The sequence below is a fragment of the Carica papaya genome, chromosome 1 (assembly GCF_054855325.1).
Source record: "Carica papaya isolate Zhongbai chromosome 1, ASM5485532v1, whole genome shotgun sequence".
Taxonomy (NCBI): domain Eukaryota; kingdom Viridiplantae; phylum Streptophyta; class Magnoliopsida; order Brassicales; family Caricaceae; genus Carica; species Carica papaya.
This window is the reverse complement of record NC_142309.1, coordinates 18,326,249-18,345,378: the sequence shown is the minus strand read 5'-3', so window position 1 is coordinate 18,345,378 and position 19,130 is coordinate 18,326,249. Positions and strand designations below refer to the sequence as shown.

General features: G+C 29.2%; 2 pseudogenes; both read left to right on the top strand.

Annotated features, from left to right (window-relative positions):
- The first annotated feature begins 12,932 nt into the window (after positions 1–12,932).
- On the top strand, positions 12,933–13,217 carry LOC148270392 (agamous-like MADS-box protein AGL62 pseudogene; annotated as a pseudogene).
- A 3,042-nt stretch (positions 13,218–16,259) lies between these two features.
- On the top strand, positions 16,260–18,926 carry LOC148270391 (agamous-like MADS-box protein AGL62 pseudogene; annotated as a pseudogene).
- The last annotated feature ends 204 nt before the right edge of the window (positions 18,927–19,130 follow it).

The following is a 19,130-nucleotide window of genomic DNA, read 5'->3' as shown; positions in this document are numbered from 1 at the left end:
TTCAAGTGCACGTTATATTAAAATATCTATGCGTACTTAATAAATTTACTATGCAACGTGTTATAGTTTATATTAAAAATATGATATTTCAATATATTATAAATAATCGAGTGTTGTTAAAATAATATCTCAGATTGAAAAAATTAATTGAAAAATTACAACCATGTTCTATATTTACAAAATTTTTATAAAACATATTGTGCTTTTCCATTAGCATAACTACTACTTATGATGGAAATTGGGAGGAACCCTAATCTCTTTGGGGTCTGAGTTTTTTTCCAAAAAAAAAAAGCTCTCGAAGACAGATTTCTTCAAGAAAATATTAATTCCAATTGAGAATATTCGATTAAAAACATGACTATCTAGCAAATTTATTGGGAAGAATGACGAGATTAATGAAAAAGCAAACGTAAAAATTTAGTTAGATAATCCTAAAATTCTGACTAAAATATCTCTCGTGGAAACACTTTTAAGTCCCTATGGATTCAAATAGAGTATAAATCATTTTGAATCAATGTAGAGAAGATTAATAGAGAAGATGAGCAATCATCAAAAGCGTCAAGAAAGATAACATACTATGAAAGACAACTCACCATAGTGAAGAATTGAGCCAAATTGGAATAGTTTTATATGGAAGCTTCATCAAAACCTTTTATGGCTAAGGTTGAAAAGAGGAAAATGGTTATTAAAATAATTAGTAGGTTGGTAATTGTATGATATTCAGTACTTTGGGATTTTCTTATAATTATAATTTTTTTTTATATATATCATGTTAAACTTCATGGTGGTTTCGCAATATTCGCTATAATTTTATTACCAAGTTTGTAATTTTTTGTTGACTAACTTATTATTCATGTATGGAGAAACATGAAAAATATTTTCATTATCTTCCCAAATTTGATATATATATATATATTAGGAAATAGGTTGGTAATTATATAATACTGTGTATTGGAATATGTTATTCAAATTTTATTTATCCGTGCATAGATGTTGACACTATTTTCATTATCTTGTCAAATTTGATAAGCAAGAAAATGTGGCTGCTAATAACTATTTCTAAGAATATTCATCTCATTTCGTTCTACAAGCAGTGATGATTTGGAAATGGTAAATTCGTATAATTTAAAGGTAATTTTAAATCAATTTTCAAGATTTTTTTCCTATATATTTTAATGAGGTGATTGTAAAGCATTCCAAACAAATAAGTCTTTAAAGCCGATATATTTACAAAGAAAAGTCGTCTAAATCAAATTATATATTGAACAATATAAAATAAAAATGTCCAACTTGGTGACTCAGAATGAGTAAGTCATCAAAACCAAAAAAAAATTATATAAAAAATTCATCTAAATCAAGTTGTGTTGGATAGTGAAAAGTGATAATTTCCAACTTGATGATTCCAAACAAGTAAGTTATTAAAGCTAATAAATTTGTATAGAAAATTCATCTAAATTAAATTATGTATTGGATAGTGCAAAATGATAATGTCAAACTTAGTGACTCCAAATGAGTAAGTAATTAAATCTAAAAAATTTATAAAAAAAATTCACCTGACTCAAGCAATATGTTGGATAGTGCAAAATGATAAAGTCAATCTGGTAACACCAAATAAGTAAGTAATTAAATCTAAGAAATTTTTATAGAAAATCTGCCTAACTCAAACTATAGGTTGAAGAGTGTAAAATGATAATGCACAGCCTGATGATTCCAAATAAGTACGTAATTAAAGTTAAAAATTTTATGCAAAAAATCCACCTAACTCAAGCTATATGTTGGATGGTGTATAATGATAATGCTCAATCTGGTGACTCCAAATGAGCAAGTAATTAAAGCTAAAAAATTTATGCAAAAAATCTATTTAAATCAAGTTATATATTAGATAGTGCAAAATAATAATGTCTAGCCTAATAACTCTAAATGAGTAAGTAATTAAAGTAAAAAATTTATATAGAAAATCCGTCTAAATCAGATTATATGTTTGATGGTGAAAAATGAAGATCCCCAACCTGGTAACTCCAAATGAGGAAGTAATTAAAGCTAAGAAATTTATATAGAAGATCTCTCTCAATCAAGTTATATATTGAATAGTGCAAAATAATAATGTCCAGCTTAATAATTCCCAATATATAAGTAATTAAATTTAAACAATTTATAAATCAGTTTATATATTAGATGGTGCAAAATGATAATACGCAATCTGCTCCAAATGAATAAGTAATTAAAGCTAAGAAATTTACATAGAAAATTAATCTAAATCAAGTTATATATTCGATAGTGCAAAATGATAATGTCTAATCTATCGACTCTAAATGAATAAGTAATTAAAATTAATAAATTTATAAATAAAGTTATTTGTTGGATAGTACAAAATGAAATTTTCCAATTTGATGAATCCCAATGAGTAAGTAATTAAAGATTAAAAATTTTATATAGAAAATACATTTAAATAATGTTTGATGTTGCATAGTGGAAAATAATAATGTCAATCTGATGACTCTTATAAATACTACCCATTTTCTATCACTTCCTAGTAAATTATAAGCCAACTTTTTTATCTCTTCTTCACGTCGTCTTTTTCTTTCACTTTTAGATGGATAGGAAGAGCAAGGGTCGTCAAAAGATTGAGATGATAAAGATGAGTAACGAAATCAACCTCCAAGTAATTTTCTCAAAATGAAGAGCTGGTTTTTCTAAGAAAGCTAGTGAATGGTCCCCTCTTTGTGGCGTCGACATTGCAATTATTATTTTTTCCCCCAGTAAAAAGGCTTTTTCTTTTAGTCATCCTTGTGTTGAAAAAGTGATTGAAGATTTCATTTGTGGTAATCCTCCACGAGATACTTCAAGAGCCATGACACTCATTGAGGTTCACCGCAACTCAAGGATACATGAGCTCAATATGATCCTCACACAAGTTTGAGTAGACCATATTTAGATTTTAAAACTTATTATATTTATTTGATCTTCCTTTTGTTCGATTAAAACTTATACTGAATTGTACTTATTATTTGAAACATATTAAAATAGGTCATGAATCAACTAGAAATCGAGAAAAATCGCAATGCAGAGCTTAAGGAAATACAAAAAATATGTGAGAGTAAGTGTTGGTGGATGGGTCCAAAACAGGAAATGCGTTTCTCACAACTTGAGCATTTAAAGACATCTCTTGAGGAATTGAAGAAGAAAGTTACTAAAGAAGCTGAGATGATTATAATTCAGAACAAATTAAACATGATGCCTCATGTATTAAACGACCCAAACACGACACCTAATGTGTTCAACGATAATCCCAATATATATATTCAAGGAAAGGGAAAAATAAGATTCTACTAAGTGCATTTCTTGACTAAGTCTCGGAAGGATGAAATTAAAAAGAGTTGTAAACACAACGCTTGCAGTTTGTTTTATTTTATTTATGTTAGATATCAGGTGCCTTAGCACTTGGGTTTTCATCATGTTCCTTTTCAATGTAGTGTTGTGGTACTTTCTAAGAGTGCAATAATGACATAATTTTTTTAGCTATGCATTTATTTTTATTTTCAAGTTGAAATCAATTTGTTATTCTAAGAGTTGTAATAGGAGAAAATATTTTAAGTAATTTATTTTTAACTCATTAAGTCAAGACAAAGGTAACGTCTAAATGTAAGAAAATATAAAGTCACATAATCGTGCGTCGATAAGAACATGATCATCTCTGGGAATACCTTCAATTATGTCACATTTATGCGAGTTAGTTTTTACATTGACAATTATGAGTCTATTTTTGAATAAAAACCTATGTTGGTTAATTAACTAATATAAACACATTAATTTTAAAATAATATCAATAACATTTAATTAAAAACATACAAGGAAGTACAATCTCTTGTACAAGAAGAAATATACCAACTATTCAGTTAAATAATGGTTGGTATAAGTCATATCTTGAGTTAATCTGAAATACAATAAATGAAATGAATTAACTATATGGTAATTATGCATCCATGGACAAACTACTAAATTTCATGATCAAATTTTTCTACATTGTAAGAGTTGTGATATATTTATTAGATGACACTCTTGGTGACATGTATGTTCATCCAATTTATTGATGCGATAAATAAATCATGATGATGAATGAAAAGTGTTTAGTCATAATATATCAATTATATTGGTTGAAGTCCTATAAATAATTTAAAACTAAGCCTATATGGGTCACATGCATAAGCTCCAGCTAAGAAAATTCTATCAACATATAAATGCTAGCTAAGAAAATTCTACTAGTTTGATGTGGGTAATTAATCTTAAAATAAATCAATAATGAAATTAGGTAATATTCAGGGAAAATATTTTATTGAGAGTGCTTATCTAAGTATGTAAACATATCTATATATTTGGGAATATATATCCCAAGTAGGGATAATATCATCATTAAATGTTAAGTATGTAAACAAGGAAGATTTTATATTAGGACCAAACAGTATTAAATAGAAATTATCAATCAAATTGATCAAAGAAATTGGATTTTGTTTAAGCAGGCTCAAGTTGAAGTGTTATACAAATAAAATAATTGTAAGTCACCTTTTGAAAGTACTCAACATGAATTATATGAATTTCAAGTTTAATTGAATATCACATGCAATCGAATTAAAATTTTATTGTTATGAAGGTTAATCGATTGTCACAATTAAATTTAATTATTTAAAACTTTGAATTTTAAATGTGATCCAATTGATAGTTGTAATTTGCAACTTAGATCGTTCCTTAATGCTTATAAATAAATTAAAATTATCCATTGTACTAATGATCAATTAATTTTTTAAAGAATTCATCATAGTTTTTAAATTTTAATATACTCTATTATACATTTTTACATTTTTTATTACTTTAACATAAATAATCTAAGGATTTTTATCATTGCAATTTGATTCATTGTTTCTCGTAACAAGAAACAAACAAATAAAATTAAAAGTAGCTCTCTTACCTTCTTAATCCCAAATTAATATCGAGAATATATATACATATATATAACATAAAAAATGTAAAATTTTCAAGAAGGTTCAATTTTCATATATATCCATCTTGCTATGTATCTATAAATGTTAAAACAATGATGATTTTGCAAATTGTATAAAAGTACAGCAAAAATTGAACTTTAATTGTCCAGATTTTTCTTATCGTATATTTCAATAAAGAGAAGATTCTAAAGCAACCCTAAAGATGTAAGTTATTAATACAGGAAAATATATACAGGATGTCTACCTAAAATTTATTAATCACAACCTTGATTTAAATCTCCTTTAAATATCACTCATTTCCCCCTCTTTCAATACAATTATTTCTCTCCATTAATCTCTCTTTTAATTTCTCTCTGCACATATTCAAGACTTGTAACTATGGCGAGAAAGAGTAAGGGACGACAAAAGGTTGAGATGGTGAAGATGAATAATGAAAGCAATCTCCAAGTTACTTTCTCCAAACGCCGAGTGGACTTTTCAAGAAGGCAAGTGAATTGAGCACTCTATGTGGGGCTGAGATTGCTATTATCATCTTCTCACCTGATCGAAAGGTCTTTTCTCTTGGTCATCCTTGTGTCGAGATTGTGTTGGAACGTTTTGTTAGTGGTAATCCACCACAAGCTACTTCTGGAACCATGAAACTCATTGAGGCTCATCGGAACGCTAGCGTCCGTAAGCTCAACATGAAGCTCACTCAGGTTATTTTAATTTCTTTCCTTTCTAATAAAACATTTTCAATATAAATAATATATATTAATTCTACTACATGTACAGGTTCTGAACCAACTCGAAATCGAGAAGAAGCGAGGCGAGGAGCTAAACCATCTGAAAAAGACAAATGAGAATCAATGTTGGTGGATGGCTCCCAAGGAAGATATGAGCTTAACACACTTCAACAATTGAAGGCCTCTCTTGATGAGCTGAAGAAGAATGTGGCTAAGCATGCTGAGAAGATTGTTATTCGTATTCCAAATAATCATCATCCTCATCCTCATTTTCCTCATCCTCATCCTCATCATCATCATCCTAACCATCCTTTTTTCTGGGAAGTTCTTCCTGTGGAACAGGTCTTCCTTTTGATACAAAGCCTGCTGGATTCAGTTCTAACATTGTTCCATTCAACAATTCAAACATGATGCCTCCAAAGTATCATTGATTTGGCCAAGGATTCTTCTAAGTGAACTTTTTTTATTTATGTAAAACAAATTTTTAATTTTTCCAACACAGTAAATGCCTCAGGATTAGTCTTTAGATTATATTTGGTTTTAGGATTTTAGCTTCTAATATGAGTAAGGATTTGTTCTAGAAAATAAGAGGCATCTTATTTTATGTTATTTGTTCAAGTATTTTGTAATCGTTCAGTGATACTGCATCTAGTTCTTAATATAAGTTTTCTTCCTTAAAACCCTTTGCTCTTGATTATAAAAATATATATATGTATATATCTCAAACATTCTACTGCGCTTTTTTTTTGTCATGCGTTGTGACACTATCAACTGCTACCTAGATAACATATCGTAATATCTATTATTTTAATATATAAACAATTATTATCAAAATATTTACTCATTTATATTCACCATACAAAATATAGAACACATATATATAAGAGTTTAGCCTCTATTATATATATGTGTGTGTGTGCGTGTATACATATATAGTGATCTATTATCTCTTATTTATTGTAAACCATACCTCGAGAGGTTGAGGAAAGTTTAGAGCTTGAGGTAAGCATACTAGAATTTTTCAATATCAAAAGCTTTCAGGTTCGAGATAGATATTAGATTACACAAGCATGAGTTTTTGTTCTTCGAGTAAATTTATGGAATAATTAGCATGCACAAGAATTAAATTACATAAAAATTATAATCCACTATTTTCTTATGTACAATTTAAACGTATGTATGATACTAAATGACTGTATGAATCCAAATAAAAATAGAACATATAGGTTGTAGAGAAGGTAAGTAGTAGATCTATATATAGATCAACTTTAAAAGTATAATATAGTTAATTTATTCTTATTTAACAAAAAAATTGTAAGAACGACATGATAGGGAAAATAAAAATAAATTATTCATTAAAAAGATGATGCATGTACAGATATAAGTGCCGTTGTATTGAAATGTATATACGTATTTAATCACAAATCTGGCGATTACACTCCTATATTGAATTTGGTGCTATGTTGGAATCACAAATCTGCTTAGCATATTATTCTCTTTCTTAATTTTTTTCTTATTTCTATTCCATTTGAATTTCTATTTTCTATATTTTTACACTGGATCTACAACTCGTGTATGTCTACAATTTATATCTTTTTCACATGAAGACATCCTTCTTTGCTCTAAGTTCGGTGTAGGTATCAAATGTTGATCATATTGTAGCTATTATGTGAAGACAGCTACTGAATTTAGAATAAAAAATTTGCTGGCAATGCTTTTGAAATGCAGGGACACTGCATATGGATTGGATAGATTGGTTATATTGTTAGCAGGAGCTAGTTCCATAGAGATGTCATAGCTTTCTTGAAGACAACTATCGTACAACATGCTCTCACCCGAGCACCATCTGAAGTCGATCCACAGTACCTAAAAGATCTTTCAATCTAAAACAAATAATCTCTTCTGTTTTAAGTCTGAACATATTTCTAAACCAGAGTTTCAAACATATATTTATACGTGAGAATTTGACTCTGCTTCCCTGTTCATGTGATCCATTCAATTTTGATTAACGAGGGTCTTATTTTTGTATACTTATCTTACTATTTTTTAAAAAACTCGTAACAAAGAATGAAATTTTTTCGCTAAGGAAAACATTTTTCTTACCAGATGCTTAATCAATGCATATAAGTGTGATATTAAGTCTTAAAATTTTATTTCAAAAGATTTACTATTAAGATATTTTCAGACTAATTTTGTATACTGAAACTAAATTGCTTTCAATTTTGAGAGCAAAATTAATCTTGAGAGCAACAATGTAGGCCGATAAAGAAAAACATGCTAATAGATTTAAGATTAAATAGAAGGAAAAAAAAGAAAGAGAAATAGGAAGGGGCTGCTGAATGATGCATTAACATGGCAATACTATTATGATATATTGTTTACATTTTGAAGCCTTATGAAACACAAACAGATATGCATGAAGAACAGATTGCGTTCAAGGACAAAAACAGAGCAAAAAGGTTGGAATATAAAAAATATATAGACACGTTGTTTATATCAATGAGATTATGTCAATTTCAATAATAACGATAGAATTTAACTTCTCTCTTGTGTTATACCCAGTGCATGACATATTCATTATCAGATAAGATCATCTTTCTCACCATGATAAAATCGAGCCTTCTGAGTTACTTGAGAACAACTAAATGATATGTTAATACGGGAAATGCATAGAAGGCAAAAACTCTTGAACTATTTCACTTTAGTTAATTTGTGCATGATGTAAGAGCATTAGGTTATATAAATCTTCATGAACTTTCTATTTTGTGTTCCAAGATTGTGGCTATTATGATCATTTCCATGCCATTAATAAATTTCTTCTTTGAGATTGAATCAAACTTGATGCAATAATTTATTCATGAATGCATCTAATAATAAAAATAAAACAAAAATACTGAAATAAATAAATAAAAAACAAATAGATAGATCATATCGACGAGACTATCAAATTTATTCAGGGTAAAAATATTTTTAACTTCCCCCTAGCGTTTCACCAAATGAACGACATATTAGTTGTTGGATAAGATCACTTTACTCACCATGATAAAACTTAACTTGTTGATTTACATAAAACAATTATATGAATTGTTAGTAAGTGAAATGCATGAAAAAGAATAACTATTGAACATTAGTTTGTTTAAGTCAATATTAGAGAATTAGATTTTATCCACTTACGTATACTTTTTATTTTTGTATTTGTCATGATCATTAATGCGCCAAGGATGAATTTCTTCCTCATTTTAAATCAAGTAGTAATAATTTGTTCAAAAATGCATCCAGTGATAAAAGCTAGATAAGAAGATTGGAACATAAAAAATATATAAACATATAAACTATCTCGATGAAATTATATTAAAATTCACTAATAATTAAAGAAATCTAACTTATCTCTAGCATTATACTAAATGAATGACATACTAATAGTTGAATAAGATCATCTTGACGACCGTGATAAGAACAAATTTTTTTATTTAGTAGAAAATAATTAAATCAAATAGGAATAAGGAAAATACATTAAAGGGAATTTAGGTTCAACATGCTTGTGTAAACTTTATATTTTTATATTTTAAGATTGCAATGTTCATATGATCATTGACGGACGAAGAATAAGTTTTTTCTTTGAGATGTAATCAAATCAAAATTCATAAATGAATGTTTAACTATGTACTAGTAATAAAGGTAAAGAATTCTTGATAGTATCATAAATTTAAGTTTTGGATTATGTCAAGATATTCCTTACCTTATATTTCATTGAAAAAAGGATTGAAGCCAGAAACGTAAATGCATAAAAGTTAAGTAAATCCACCTAACTCAACTTGGATTGCGTCAAGTGGTACCTCCAAACCATATAAATACCTTGTGTAGTTTACAATCGTCAATTACAATAATAGTATACTTACATCCTCTCATCATAATCTCAATTATCTTCTTCTCAATTTGTCGAGGTTATCTTTTGTTATTTTCAGTTTTAGCAATGGCAGATGAGGGGACATCAAGTAAAAACAAAGGTTGTCAAAAGATGGAGTCAAAAAAGATGGAGAATGAAGCCAGTCTCCAAGTTACCTTCTCAAAACATCGAAGTAGCCTTTTTAAGAAGGCGATTGAACTTTGCACTCTTTGTAGACCAGATGTTGGCCTTATTGTTTTATCCCCTGAAAATAGGGCCTTCTGATATGGCAATCCTAATATCGATATTGTGATTGATCGTTTTCTTAGTATTGATGTTCGTCCAGCTCGAGATCCTGACAACGACAATGATACTCAACAAACAATCAGTAGGATCACTGAGATGTTAGCAACTTATTTGTTATCTTTTTTTTATAATATCCATTTATGATAATCTAAAAATTATCATGAGTCACTAATACTTAAATCTATGACCTTACATGATATATTTTGAATTTTTTGTTGGACTTTCAAATCTTTAGCCTAATTGCTAATCTAATACTGCAAATACATGAATATGTGTATATGATAACAGGCTCAAGACAAGGAGGAGGCAGCAAGGATGCGAGGTAAATAGCTCAAACATAGAAGAAAAGGCTTGATGAAAGAGCTTTGGTATACGCATTCAATGGACAAATTCAACTTGGAAGAGCTTGAAGTTTTGGATGCTGGTATGAAGGCCTTGTGGAATGATGTTGCCGAACTTGCAAAGAAGCTAGAGATGGAACAAGGTAACTCGAGTTCAGGTGAGGGGTTCTCCAAGGGATGATGGGATGTTTTACTCAGATCCAGCAATGAAGGCCTTGACTACTCTCCCCATGCCTAGTATGCCCAGCAACCCAACTCATGAATATGCCCCCAGCAGTACTAATTCAACTCCTCCCCTGAGTAGCTTCTGTAACCTAGACTCTGGCAATCCCAACATAATGATGACAGATAACCTGTTGAATGATTCAAGCATGGCGTTAGATCCTGTTGATGACTTAAAGGCCATGCCTAGGGATCACTTCAATAATTTAGTCATGATTGAGTCAGATGATCCAATTGCAGCACTTAATGCAGGAGATAATCCATACATAATGTCTGATGCCTTCGGGAACCAAATTGCAACAATGGATATTAATCTGTCAAATGATCCAAATATCGGGCCTAATGAGCTTTTTAATCCCAGTACTATGCCTCATGCACCAAATGATCCAATTAGCACAACATCCAATGCTCTAAATATGATACGTATTATGCCAGATGATTCAAATCTAGACTCAGTATTTGATGGCTTCACTCTAGAGATGCTGTTTGCGGATCCATTGGATGATGAGAACTTCATTGTGGACAATCCAAATGAGGTGGCTAACGGTGATAATCCGAAAAAAATGCCGCCTCCTCTTGCAGGGAATGTTCTAGGAAGCGGCCAAGGATTTTAATGACTAAGTTTGTTGATTATCTTGAAATGAATCAAGGGCTAAATTGAAGAGTTTCAGTATCGTGTCTTTTGTTTTTGTTTGTCTTGTCTTTCAAATAATGATTTGGGAATTTGGGATTTCAATTGGCTTGAGTTTTGTATTTGCTTACTTTCAGGTGGTGTTCTTATGTGTGCGTGTGTGTGTGTGTTTTTTTTTTCTTTATAAATGTTGCCCTTATTAGTCTTGGATCGAGTTAATAAGTATATGTGTGTTTCATGAGTGTTGTTTATTTTACATTCTTGTTAAGTACAATTCTGCAAATCTTTAAAAATATTTAATCTTCTAGAATCACCCTATAAAGTACATTTATATGATAGTTCCGTCTCTTTATATATATGTGTGTATGTATGTGTATTTATATATATGTATATACAGTAGTCACTTATCTCACATTTATTGTAAACTATATCTCGAGAGATTTAAAAGAGTTTAGAATTTGGTATCAACACACTCGAGTATATGAAAATATTAAAGCTCTTTAAGTACGTAACAAATTTATTATTTTTAGAAAGTTAATTATTACATTATATATAAATATATGTACGTTTATATCTGTGACTTTGAAGAAAAAAGGTAAAAGATTATTCTGCATACTCATTTCGCTTCCCTATTCCATTATATAGAAATATATAAATCTGTTGGTATACATTTAATTTGGTAGCATGCTTAAGAGTTTGTATAATTTTAACTTGTATTTAATTTAAATTACAATACAAATACCACATATCTGAATTGGAAAAGAGTTATGATTCTAAATCAAATTCAAATTATAGTTTTTAAAAATCTTTAATATGAGTTTGGATTTTGTGATTGTATTAAAAATTATGAATTCACTGATATAATGTAAAATAATTCAATTGACGTTTAGTCTCAATATCCGAATGTTAAAATGAGAATGCTTTTGTTATTATTAAAAAATATGTAAATAATTTATTATGAAAAATTATATCTGTCATTCTCATATATATTAGTTTCAATATAGATATTCAAAAGGACAATATAGTATTCTCATTATAGTTAAATGTAATAAATTATATGATAGATATAATTTATAATGTATATATTTTTTAAAAAAAAATTATAAGCTATCCAAAATGCAATAGATTGAAAGATCGATCATTCTCTTAAATATATTATTTTCAAATTTTAATATTCAAAATAATAAATAATGTGAAAGAGGTTATGAACTATTTAACTCGTCAGGATCTATTATATTTTCAAAAAGAATTATAATAGGTTATTTACATATATAATATTCAACATACAAAACTTAGTAAATTAAAGATTTATCATTCTCTTAACTATGGCGAAATACTTTTAAATTCTATTATCTGAAAGGAAAATATAGTATACTCATCGCAATTAGGAATAATAAATTACATGTGTAATAATATGTTAAAATTTATAAGCATTTTGCTATTTATATACTAAGCACATAATAAAATTTGAATGACACGAGAGATTTCATTTAAGTCAATGTTCATTAAAAAAAGATAATTCAATCAATTATTTTTAGTCAAATAAAAAGAATATCTTAGAAGCTCTATGTCAGATTATTTAAGAAAGATTCTAAAAACTTCGAGTGCATTTATTTAGACTACTCTAAATTAGTTAAATTATATTCTCTCCATTATTACAAAATCCTAAAGGAGTAAGTAATTAAGACAGTTAGTTTAAATGCAAGAATACTTAAAAATTGTAACTGTCAAATTGAGTAGTCTATAAATATACTTCATTCTACTTCATCCTTATTCAATCATTCAAATCATAAATTAATCTTTTAATTCGTGCTAAATTTATCCATGGAGCCTCCTAAGAAGTTAAAGGGCCACCAAATGATTGAGATGGTGAAGATCAAGAAGGCGACGAACCTCCAAGTTACCTTTGCCAAACGCCGGGCTGGCATTTTCAAGAAGGCGAGTGAAATTAGCACGCTTTATGGGGCCGAAATTGCAGTGATTATTTTCTCACCTGCTAAGAAAGTGTTCTTTTTTGTCAGTCCTTCTGTGGAAAAGTTGATCAATCGATTCAGTGGCCTAATAGAACAACATCATTCAGCTAACAGATGTATGATGGATGCTCAATGAAATGCTTGTCTCCAAGGGCTCAACTCACAGCTAAACACGGTATAATCACTACAATGTCTTCATATATCTATACTATTTGATTTTTATAACTAATTCTTGAATTTTTTTTGGACATGATTATATATAATTAAAGCTTAATGCCCAAGTGGATGCTAAAAAGAAGTGAAGTGTGGAGCTTAAGAAGGTGATGAAGGAGAATGCAAGTAAAGCCTGGTGGATGGGTTCCATAGATGACATGAACCTTTCACAGCTTCAGCAATTTCAAGCTGCTCTTGAGGAATTATACGAGAATGTTATAAAAGTCGCCAAAGAAAATGATGCTGAAGAGAACAATATTAATCCTAATTCTGATGATCAGCTTTTTCTTGGAAGCTCTTCCAATGGAACTGGACTTCCATTTGAATCTATCCCCTTAAATGCTATCGGTTGTCCCAGAAACATGGTTAATCCGAACATGAATAGGGTTAATTCAAACAAGGTTAATCCAAACGTGATTAGTCCCAGCATGATTAACCCTAACATGGTTAATCCTGCAGCTTATATGAAGATGCTTCGTGACATGCTCAACAACAATAATCCAAACATTCCCTTGTCCAATTCCATGATTCCCAATAATCCAAACATGGTCTCTAATGTCATGCCTATCAGCAGTAACCCTACAAACATGATGCTACTGGCGGCAAATCTGATGATCAACAATGATCAAAACTTGGTTCCAGCCGATCATATGATGATGAACAATGACCAGAACATGATGGTGGGGGGATCGGATGCGATCAACGATTAAAACTTGATGTATACCAATGGTCTTAACAATGTGAACATGATGCCAGCTACAGGATATAATATGACTCAGAATAATGGTGGAAACGGGTAGGAGTTTTTCTAAATTTGAAATTTGTGGGAATGTGTTTTGATTAGTAAGGTCACAGAGTGCTCATATAGTTTGACTTTCATATTTAAGTTATATTATCAATGGAATGTAAAGTGATATATTTTATAAATAAAAGATCTATTTGCTTTCATCTTAACTCTAATTTTACAGTACTATATGCTATGCATGCATTATAAATCTTATATAGATGTGCACTGTTTAATACATATTAGGGCTTAGATTTCACCCCAAAAGAGAGAGCGAGAGAGAGAGAGAGAGAGAGAAACAACAGATACAAAGAATCAAAATGAATTTGTATTTACATATCCAATATGTTCTATTAGATGTTATATGGGGTGGCAGGTTCTTGAAAAATCATCCATGAAATATTAATTATTTACCGATCTACTGTTAAAATAGATGTATGGTGCGTAATGGCTGTAATAATCCAATGGAAAATAGAATATATAGCTTGTGGAGAAGATATATAGTGGATATATATAGATCAACTTCGAAAGTAAAACACAATTAACTTATTCTTATTTAACAAAAAATTTTAAGAAAGACATGACAATGAAAGTAAAAATAAATAGTAAATTAAAAATGCATTATGCAAATACGGATTCAAGTGCACGTTATATTAAAATATCTATGCGTACTTAATAAATTTACTATGCAACGTGTTATAGTTTATACTAAAAATATGATATTTTAATAAATTATAAATAATCGAGTGTTGTTAAAATAATATCTCAGATTGAAAAAATTAATTGAAAAATTACAACCATGTTCTATATTTATAAAATTTTTATAAAACATATTGTGCTTTTTCATTAGCATAACTACAACTTATGATGGAAATTGGGAGGAACCCCAATCTCTTTGGAAAGCTCTCGAAGACAGATTCCTTCAAGAAAATATTAATTCCAATTGAGAATATTCGATTAAAAACATGACTATCTAAATCCTTTCATTTTGTTGCAAATTTATTGGGAAGAATGACGAGATTAATGAAAAAGCAAACGTAAAAATTTAGTTAGATAATCCTAAAATTCTGACTAAAATATCTCTCGTGGAAACACTTTTAAGTCCCTATGGATTCAAATAGAGTATATATCATTTTGAATCAACGTAGAGAAGATTAATAGAGAAGATGAGCAATCATCAAAAGCGTCAAGAAAGATAACATACTATGAAAGACAACTCACCATAGTGAAGAATTGAGCCAAATTAGAATAGTTTTATATGGAAGCTTCATTAAAACCTTTTATGGCTAAGGTTGAAAAGAGGACAATGGTTATTAAAATAATTAGTAGGTTGGTAATTGTATAATATTCAGTACTTTGGGATTTTTTTATAATTTAAATTTCTTTTTATATATAACATGTTAAACTTCATGGTGGTTTCGCAATATTCGCTATAATTTTATTACCAAGTTTGCAATTTTTGTTGACTAACTTATTATTCATGTATGGAGAAACATGAAAAATATTTTCATTATCTTCCCAAATTATATATATATATATATTTGGAAATAGGTTGGTAATTATATAATACTGTGTATTGGGATGTGTTCATTATCTTTTGGTCATCCTTGTGTTGAAAAAGTGATTGAAGATTTCATTTGTGGTAATCCTCCACGAGATACTTCAGGAGCCATGACACTCATTGAGGTTCACTGCAACTCAAGGATACATGAGCTCAATATGATCCTCACACAGGTTTGAGTAGACCATATTTAGATTTTAAAACTTATTATACTTATTTGATCTTCCTTTTGTTCGATTAAAACTTATACTGAATTGTACTTGTTATTTACAACATATGAAAATAGGTCATGAATCAACTGGAAATCGAGAAAAATCGCAATGCAGAGCTTAAGGAAATACAAAAAATATGTGAGAGTAAGTGTTAGTGGATGGGTCAAAAACAAGAAATGCGTTTCTCACAACTTGAGCATTTAAAGACATCTTTTGAGGAATTGAAAAAGAAAGTTACCAAAGAAGCTGAGATGATTATAATTCAGAACAAATTAAACATGATGCCTCATGCATTAAACGACCCAAACACGATACCTAATGTGCTCAACGATAATCCCAATATATATATTCAAGGAAATGGAAAAATAAGATTCTACTAAGTGCATTTCTTGACTAAGTCTCGGAAGGATGAAATTAAAAAGAGTTGTAAACACAATGCTTGCAGTTTGTTTTATTTTATTTATGTTAGATATCTGATGTCTTAGCATTTGGGTTTTCGTCATGTTCCTTTTCATTGTAGTGTTGTGGTACTTTCAAAGAGTGCAATAATAACATAATTTTTTTATCTATGCATTTATTTTTATTTTCAAGTTGAAATAAACCTGCTATTCTAAGAGTTGTAATAGGAGAAAATATTTTAAGTAATTTATTTTTAACTCATTAACTCAAGACAAAGGTAATGTCTAAATATAAGAAAACAAGATATTAAAGTCACATAATCATGCTTCGATAAGAACATGATCATCTCTGGGAATACCTTGAATTATGTCATATTTATGCGAGTTAGTTTTTACATTGACAATTATGAGTCTATTTTTGAATAAATACCTGTGTTGGTTAATTTACTAATGTACACACATTAATTTTAAAATAATATAAATAACATTTAACTAAAAACGTACAAGGAAGTACAATCTCTTGTACAAGAAGAAATATACAAATTATTCAGTTAAATAATGGTTGGTATAAGTCATATCTTGAGTTAATCTGAAATACAATAAATGAAATGAATTAACTATATGGTAATTATGCATCCATGGACAAACTACTAAATTTCATGATCAAATTTTTATGCATAGAGTTGTGATATATCTATTAGATGATACTCTTGGTGACATATATGTTCATCCAATTTATTGATGCGATAAATAAATCATGATGATGAATGAAAAGTGTTTAGTCATAATAAATCAATTATATTGGTTAAAGTCCTATAAATAATTTAATACTAAGCCTATATGGGCCACATGCATAAGCTCCAACTAAGAAAATTCTATTAACACATAAATGCTAGCTAAGAAAATTCTACTAGTTTGATGTGGGTAATTAATCTTAAAATAAATCAATAATAAAATTAGGTAATATTCAGGGAAAATATTTTATTGAGAGTACTTATCTAAGTATGTAAACATATCTATATATTTGGGAATATATCCCAAGTAGGGATAATATCTTCATTAAATGTTAAGTATGCAAACAAGGAAGATTTTATATTAGGACCAAACAATATTAAATAGAAATTTTCAATCAAATGGATCAAAGAAATTGGATTTTGTTTAAGCAGGCTCAAGTTGAAGTGTTATACAAATAAAATAATTGTAAGTCACCTTTTGAAAGTACTGAAAATGAATTATATGAATTTCAAGTTTAATTGAATATCACATGCAATCGAATTAAAACTTTATTGTTATGAAGGTTAATCGATTGTCACAATTAAATTTAATTATTTAAAATTTTGAATTTTAAATGTGATCCAATCGATAGTTACAATTTGCAACTTAGATCCTTCCTTAATGCTTATAAATAAATTAAAATTATCCATTGTACTAATGATCAATTAATTTTATAAAGAATTCATCATAGTTTTTAAATTTTAATATATCGTATAATACATTTTTATATTTTTTATTACTTTAACATAAATAATCTAAGGATTTTTATCATTGCAATTTGATTCATTGTGTCTCGCAACAAGAGACAAATAAATAAAATTTAAAGTAGCTCTCTTACCTTCTCAATCCCAAATTAATATCGAGAATATATATACATATATATAGCATAAAAAATGTAAAATTTTCAAGAAGGTTCAATTTTCATATATATCCATCTAGCTATGTATCTATAAATGTTAAAACAATGATGATTTTGCAAATTGTATAAAAGTACAGCTAAAATTTAACTTTAATTGTCCAGATTTTTCCTACCGTATATTTCAATAAAGAGAAGATTCTTAAGCAACCCTAAAGATGTAAGTTATTAATACAGGAAAATATGTACAGGATGTCTACCTAAAATTTATTAATCACAACCTTGATTTAAATCTCCTATAAATATCACTCATTTTCCCCTCTTTCAATACAATAATTTCTCTCTATTAATCTCTCTTTTAATTTCTCTCTGCACATATTCAATACTTATAACTATTGCGAGAAAGAGTAAGAGACGACAAAAGGTTGAGATGGTGAAGATGAATAATGAAAGCAATCTCCAAGTCACTTTCTCCAAACGCCGAGCCGGACATTTCAAGAAGGCAAGTGAATTGAGCACTCTATGTGGGGCTGAGATTGCTATTATCGTCTTCTCACCCGATCGAAAGGTCTTTTCTTTTGGTCATCCTTGTGTCGAGACTGTGATGGAACATTTTGTTAGTGGTAATCCACCACAAGCTACTTCTGGAACCATGAAACTCATTGAGGCTCATCGGAACGCTAGCATCCGTAAGCTCAACATGCAGCTCACTCAAGTTATTTTAATTTATTTCCTTTCTAATAAAACGTTTTCAATATAAATAAATATAATAATTCTACTACATGTACAGGTTCTGAACCAACTCAAAATCGAGAAGAAGCGAGGCGAGGAGCTTAACCATATGAAAAAGACAAATGAGAATCAATGTTGGTGGATGACTCCCAAGGAAGATATGAGCTTAACACACTTCAACAATTGAAGGCCTATCTCGATGAGCTGAAGAAGAATGTGGCTAAGCATGCTGAGAAGATTGTGATTCGTACCCCAAATAATCATCATCCTCATCCTCATCCTCATCATCATCATCCTAACCATCCTTTTTTCTAGGAAGTTCTTCCTATCGAACAGGTCTTCCTTTTGATACAAAGCCTGCTGGATTCAGTTCTAACATTGTTCCATTCAACAATCCAAACATGATGCCTCCAAAGTATCATTGATTTGGCCAAGGATTCTTCTAAGTGAACTTTTTTTATTTATGTAAAACAAATTTTTAATTTTTCCAACACAGTAAATGCCTCAGGATTAGTCTTT